We start from the raw sequence: 8082 nt of genomic DNA on the forward strand, positions 1-8082 counted from the left end.
ACATCAGAAATGAATTTAGCAGAATTGGTCCAATCAGAAAGTTTGTTTCTCCTCCCATCACAACTCCTTCATGCTATTTGTTCATCTTGAGTTCATTTCAGCACAACTCTGCAACAGTGAATGGTTCACGTAACTATTACTATGGTCAGGTGCGTTGAAGCAGATAAACAATGATAACCCACAGTGCTGCGACCCTTGTGGTTTGCAGGGTGATAGAACAAACTGGGACACATTATTTTGTGTTTCCACATGCAGAAACTGGGAATGTGTGCCACACTGCTTCCCTCCCTGGTTGAGGAAAAGTCCAGCAAAGTGCTGAGGAGCCTAAAATACCAGCATCTGGTTCATCAGGCTCCACCATGTGCTGCTGGATCATGTGGATGTCTGTGGTGGTGGTGGGGGGTGTTGTTAGTTATGAGTCTCTGTGTAGTTATTGTCAGCCATTTTGTTTTCCCCTGTGTGTGTGTGTGTGTGTGTGCGTGTGTGTGTGTGTGTGTGTGTGTGATCTGGTCTGGCCAAAGTTACCCCCCATGTGTCCTTGGGTTTTTGCTCCGCTTTGAGACGTGTGTTAAGTTGTACAAACGTCTGACAAAGGTCAGTATTATTATATTTAACCGACGGCTTTAAAGGCCGCCATGTTTATTAGTTTCTTTGGATTTTTGTATTTATTTTGGGTCAATAAAAAAGTGTTTTTGACGTTACTTTCTGTGTCCGTTGTCGCCTTACTCCTTAGTCCAGGGCTACATAAGTCAGTCCTACGAGGGCAGCAGTCCAGCAGGTTTTCCAAGCATTCCTGCTTTAAAATCATCTTACAGGTTGATAGTTTAGTTTGAGTCAGCTGTGTTGGAGCAACGATACACTGAAAACCTGCCGGATTGCAGCTCTCAGACCAAACTGAGTAACCTCACCTTAGTCTCTGACAGGTACCACAACACCTGTCGGAGACCTTGGGTTTTTTAGATGCCTTCTGTTTGGGCACTGTAATGTCTGTGTCTACAGCCACACAGGTGATATCAAAACGCATCACACATGCACTTAGATTTATTTTGTTCAACCAGGATTTAATTTGCAGACCAATATTTTTGTTAGACATTAGTTTCATGTAGCATCAGAACTATTCTCAAAAAGCACGCATTTCAGTTTATGTTGTGATGGTATGATTGTTTTCATTTGTGTTCTTTTCCCTTTGAGTTTCAGCAGCTCCAGTCCCTTGGCTGTGAACCAGCAGGTGGCCACGGGGTGGAGCCAGCTAACTGGACCAGACCAGTGGCAGAAATGGGGATTTAAGGTTTTCTTTTGTTCATTTAGTTAGGTTTTTGTTTGTCATCCTCTTTGTCTGTTTTTGTTTGGGCTGATCAGCCACTATTTAAGTTTCCTCTTGTGTGTCGTTTGTTTGGTCAGTTGGTTTCATTTTGTTGCTTCTGTTACAAATTCTTTGATTATAGTTTTGTTAAGTTGGTCTCTTTTATAAGCCTGAATTATTCATTTGTTAAAACAACTTTTTCTTTTTTGGGTCATAATAAAAAACCCTATTTTTGAACTTTAAACCTGTGCCTGACTGTGCTTCACTGCTCGGCCCATCACAGGCACCAATCTAACCGATCCGACCGAAAGGGTGGAGTTTGACACACTGCAGTTGTTCAACTTGTGTTGAACAACTGGAAACAGACTTCCTGTGTGACCTGGCATGAGAACAAGTTTTTTTGTTTGTTTAATAAATCTCTTTTTTAAATGTCATGACGACTGTTGGATTTTCCTCCTTTTTTCCTGTTTTGACTCTTGGTCAAAGAGTTTATACTGCGATGTCGTCATGCTGAGGCGTCCGTCATAATGTGGCAGATACTCTGCCTCTCAGGTAAGGTTTCGATTGGCTGTAGGAAAGCAACAACGTCACAGTTAAACATCCCAACCTGCACCCATCAGTGGTAAACGAGATCAAAGTGGCTTACTGAGAGGACTAGTTAGTAGTGGTGTGTGGATCAGTGCTGCTATACCAGCATCTATAAACTAAGCTTCCACAAGAGGTAGGAACTACTTTTTCTTCCGCCTGCTATTTGCATGTGTGAAATAAGGCGCAGCTTTGTGACATCTTGGTGGTCCAGTCCAGCGGTGCTCAGTTAGATGTGTGTGAAGACCACAAACCTCCCAAAAAGAATAAGGTATAACACTTACGCAGAGGTGATGCGGTCATGATGAGGTCACCGAAAGACAAGCGGAGGAAGAGCGGTGCTGCCGGGGTGGGAAAACATTTTACTCCGGGTCCTTTAGTGCTGCTCGCAGGTTAACTATTCGAGTACTATCCAGGTAGTATCAGGTACTATCCAGATATTATCCAGGAATTATCTGGGCACTTTCAGGCACTATTAGGTACTATCAGGTACTATCCAGACACCACTAGGTACTATCTACGAGGTACTATCAAGTGCTATCCAGACACTATTAGGGTGCATTCACATCAGAATAGTCTGCTAGACTCGGTCCGATCGGGGACTTGGCTCAGTTGTAGTTTTAGCAGTCCACTTCCTGTATTTGGTCCGCTTGAAACGGGTCGAAGCAAGTCCGCTTCTTTGATCTGAATCAGAATTTGTTTCATTATTTATTCAACTCGGATTTGAATAAAAAAAAGTTGAGGTGAATGTGCTCTCAGACACTAGCAGGTACTGTCCAGTTATGATCCAGATATTATTCATGTATTATTCAGGTATTCAGGTATTATCTTTCTTGCAATTTCAGGTACTATCCAGGCATTATTAGGTACTAGCCTGTGCTAGCCTGTATTAGCCTGTACTAGCCTGTACTAGCCTGTACCAGCCTGTACCAGCCTGTACTCGCCTGTACTAGCCTGTACTAGCCTGTACTAGCCTGTATTAGCCTATACTAGGCTGTATTAGCCTGTACTAGCCTGTACTAGCCTGTACCAGCCTGTACCAGCCTGTACTCGCCTGTACTAGCCTGTACTAGCCTGTACCAGCCTGTACCAGCCTGTACTCGCCTGTACTAGCCTGTACTAGCCTGTATTAGCCTATACTAGGCTGTATTAGCCTGTACTAGCCTGTACTAGCCTGTACCAGCCTGTACCAGCCTGTACTCGCCTGTACTAGCCTGTACTAGCCTGTACTAGCCTGTACTAGCCTGTATTAGCCTATACTAGGCTGTATTAGCCTGTACTAGCCTGTATTAGCCTGTACTAGCCTGTATTAGCCTGTACTAGCCTGTACCAGCCTGTACTAGCCTGTACTAGGCTGTATTAGCCTGTACTAGCCTGTACTAGCCTGTACCAGCCTATACTAGCCTGTAGTAGCCTGTATTAGCCTGTACTAACCTCTACTAGTCTCTATTAGCCTGTACCAGCCTGTACTGACATGTTTTACAGTAAAGCAGGATGAAACCTCGACTCATCTCGTCAGAAATTGTGCTTGTTGCGGTGCTGAGGGGATGTTTTGTCCACTTCTGTTTTTAGTTCCTGCCTGGAACGTCCTTTAAGTAAGATGTTACATTTTATTTTCATGTTTTAAAAAGCAGCAGATGTTCTGAGGGAAAGGAGGAAGATGTCTGAATGATGGGCATAACACTTTGTTTATATATAAGCAGATTTAAACACAACTATTAAATACTTTGTTCTGCTTGTTTCTGCCTTAAAATCTACTTTATTTTCCCGGTTTCCAGTTCATCTTTAATAAGGTGTTTTGTTCCATGTTTTTTATGCACTCAGAGAAATATTTAACCCCAAACTTTAGGATTTATGCAATTTAATTACATGACAAATTACCATTTACCTTTTTTTTTTTTTTTAAGATAATTTTAGCACAAACCTCCAAAATGAACCTTACATGATGCATATTCATTATAAAGCCTGTTTATTTGAAATGTATATTCCCCAGGTTTATGTATTTAGTATTATTAAAGTATAACAACTCTTAATTAATAATTACAAGAGAATTTATCCAAAATACATTAGATATATTATCTGAATTCCATAATAATTAGGTTACCTACACAAGATAAATAGTGTATATTTATTTGAATTATATATCACTTATGTTAATGTAATAAACTAAAATAATCAGAATTAAACTCATTTATGCAATTTTGCATTCAGAACTAACAATCTTAATGATGCATAACAACAACCATGTGTGTGTGTGTGTGTGTGTGTGTGTGTGTGTGTGTGTGTGTGTGTGTGTGTGTGTGTGAAGGAGATTATTATGAGATGTGTGTTTTTAATTTGCTACATGTGTATAGACTTGCTTTATGTGTTTTGATCTTGCCAAATCCTTCATGCTGTTGGCTGCATTAAAGGTGCTTTATAAATAAAGTTGGATTTAAAGTTTAATCAGTCATTTACATCATTTTCTGGCAAAACACAAAGCACCTAAACAAGGCCCCACATCAGGAGACCCAAAAAAAAAGCAGATCTGATCCTAAATAAAAAGCAAATAATAAAATAAAATCTAATAAGAAAAAGTAAAAGTATCTCCTTCAAGCTGAGATCCAACAGCAGCGTTTTCAGTCTGATTTCATGTTAACTCAGGCTTGACTTGAAGAAGCCGGTAAGGTTTTAAGCTGCTTCCTGTCTGAGAGCCGAAGTTGGCTGCGATTGTGAGCGATAACATCTTCAAGAGTTCCTATTTCACTCAAACATGAGCAGAAAGGAAAAGTCCTCCATGAGCAGCGACTGAGGCTGCTGACCAGACGACATGGAGCTGATCAGGCGACTCACCGGGATGAAAAGCAGCATCCAAGCTGCCTGGGGTCCAGTCTGAAGGGCCGAGACGCGTCTTCATCCAGCTGCAACTGCAGCAGCTGCAGAAAGGAAGAGAGGCGGTTCATATCAGCACTTCCTGTATTTAACACGCTTTAATAGCAACTTTTTTTCCCCCTGAAAGCTCACTGTTTGCCTCACAACGGTTTCCCCATGAGAAATCACAAACATCCCACACAGGAAATATGGAGTTTTTATAATAAAAAAAAAAAAATCAAGACGAAAAAAGGAAATTTTCCTTAATAAAAGACACAATAAAGCTTTAAAGCTGACTAAAATCAGCTTGCGTCACACTGAACTGAATCTACACAACTGATCAGTTTAACACAGAGCTCAGAGGGGAAAAAGGACCTTATGTCCTGAGTTATGGACAGTTAGTGTTTGCTCAGCAGAAACGTTCAACATGAAGCGTCTGCTTTGCTGGGACATCTGCTGACAGCTGCTGCTGGAGATAGAGGAAGTTTCAGTCCCAGTCGAGGATCAGTGGGTTTGATTGATCTTCACGTTTCCACAAACAAATATGGAAGCTTTAGGAGTGCTGCTTGCTTTTAGCAGGCAAGGGAGCATTTTCTGGACAGATATCTTATTTAGAAAGATGTACAATTCCCTTCAAATACACCACAAACACATGATATGCCATGTTCAAAATGAAACACTTTGTTGTCTTTTTAAAAAAAATTTTTTCCCAAGAAAAGCTGGTTTGGGGTCGATAAAAGACCAGGAAAGTTTAGGAATTTAAAGACTGTCTGGAAAGTTCCACAGGGAAACAGGTGAGCATCATGCCTGGATAATAAACTAGTTTTACTTTGTGAACAACTGCGGGAGCAAATAGTCCAACAGCTGGAAGAATCTCATTATTTTTCCAATTTAGGAATGATCTTTATTTCCACGGCCTGACGGATTCCAAGTAGTCTGGAAATGGATGTGCAACACTTTGTTTTTATTAAGCTTGATTATTTAAAAATGTCATCTTTTTTTTTAAAGATTTATGTTATTTTCTTTCATTTCCTTTCTCCCTTTTTTTATATTTTAAATTATATTTCTTAATTTGTAATGTTTCATTTCTCTGTGAAGCACTTTGACTAACACTGATGTTGAATTGTGACAATAAACTTGCATTGCCTTTAAAAAAAAAAAAAAAGACCCTTTTTACCCTTCACTACCAAAACATTACGTTTCATAAAAGTGTAATAAAAATGTAATATATAATAAAAAAAAATTTAAAAAAAAAACATTTTTGAGTTTTTATGCCCTTGCTTTAATAAGATTTTTTTTTTTTTTTTTAGGCGAAAAATATGAAATTTTATCATATGAGGATTATAGTGTTTAAAAAAGAAATGTTTATAAAGGGAATCAATGGGACCGAATGTGTCCTAGTGAGTGTTGCCGTTAGGCTTGTCTCTTATTCAGTAAATGGGATCATGGAACTTTAAGTATATTTTTAGAAAAAAAAAAAAAACAGGAACATGTAATTAGCTTTTAAACTGAAGCAGATATTGAGAACTAAAAGCACAAAATAAACAGAACGTACACGTGTTTTTTTTCCTCAAAGGTGCCTTGAGGTTTAAATCTGAAAGGTTTAAACCTCAAGGTTTTGGAGTGACAACGTCTCATTCTGGGTTAATATCTGCTTATTTCAGCAAGACAATGCCACACTACGTTCTGCATGTGATGCAGCAGTATTGCTTCAAAGCAACAAGCAGATTCAGGTCCCTGTTGGGTTATTTTTCCCCTTTAATGCTTTTTCCACAAGTTTGGGATGCGGTCCATTCGTAGAAAACCGCTTTGGTCCGTCACTTGTCCAGTTTGCTTGCTACTCATGAAGACCGTCTTGTTAGGGCGAAAGTACCATTTCTGCCTGTTGACCTGTTATTTTTGGCTTTCTTCATAGATGCAACTGAAAAAAGGGAAATGTGTCTTTGTGACGGGTGACAGACTATTTAGAAATGACTGTAGGCTGAATTGTTCATGCAGACACAACACTGGTTCATCATCATGGCTGAACAATTCGCAGGTCAGTGTTCAGTGGCGAGAAAAACTAACTTTGAGGAGGTGAAGTGAAGATATAATAAATTTTATAGTACTTATTAAGATTTAAAAAAGTAACAAAAAGCTATTTGACACAGTAAAGTGTTGGAAGCAAAGTCCTTTTTTGGTTTAATTTAACACATTTTTCAACAAGGAGTCATTTGTTTCTTGGAAAGGGAACATCCATCCATCCCATCCATCTTCTGCCGCTTATCCAGGGTCGGGTCGCGGGGGCAGCAGCCTAAGCAGGGAAGCCCAGACTTCCCTCTCCCCAGCCACATTTGCCAACTCTGCAGGGGGATCCCGAGGCGTTCCCAGGCCAGCCGAGAGATATAATCCCTCCAGCGTGTCCTGGGTCTTCCCCGGGGTCTCCTCCCAGAGGGACGTGCCTGGAACACCTCACCAGGGAGGTCCAGGAGGCATCCTGACCAGATGCCCGAGCCACCTCAACTGGTTCCTCTCGATGCGGAGGAGCAGCGGCTCTACTCTGAGCCCCTCCCGGATGACAGAGCTCCTCACCCTATCTCTAAGGGAGAGCCCGGCCACCCTGCGGAGGAAACCCATTTCAGCCGCCTGTATACGAGATCTCGTTCTTTCGGTCACGACCCACAGCTCATGACCATAGGTGAGGGTAGGAACGTAGATCGACTGGTAAATCGAGAGCTTCGCCTTCTGGCTCAGCTCCTTCTTCACCACGACAGACCGGCACAGAGTCCGCATTACTGCAGACGCCGCACCGATCCGTCTGTCGATCTCGCGCTCCATCCTTCCCTCACTTGTGAACAAGACCACGTGATATTTAAACTCCTCCACTTGAGGCAGGACCTCACTCCCGACCCGGAGAGGGCAATTCACCCTATTCCGGCTGAGGACCATGGTCTCAGATTTGGAGGTGCTGATTCTCATCCCAGCCGCTTCACACTCGGCCGTGAATCGCTCAAGTGAGAGCTGGAGATCACGACCAGATGAAGCCAACAGGACCACGTCATCCGCAAAAAGCAGGGACCCAATCCTGAGGCCACCAAGTCGGATCCCCTCAACACCTCGGCTGCGCCTAGAAATTCTGTCCATATAAGTTATGAACAGAATCGGTGATAAAGGGCAGCCTTGGCGGAGTCCAACCCTCACCGGAAACGAATCCGACTTACTACCAGCAATGCGACCTCTGTGCTTATGCACCGAACAGCAGTTCAGAGTACCCACCCTTTCTGGAGTCCTTGGAGGGAGTGCTGGAGGGTGCTCCTTCTGGGGACTCCATTGTTCTGCTGGGGGACTTCAATGCTCACGTGGGC

The sequence above is a fragment of the Telmatherina bonti genome (assembly GCF_933228915.1).
Source record: "Telmatherina bonti genome assembly, chromosome: 15".
In the NCBI taxonomy this organism is placed as follows: Eukaryota; Metazoa; Chordata; class Actinopteri; order Atheriniformes; family Telmatherinidae; genus Telmatherina; species Telmatherina bonti.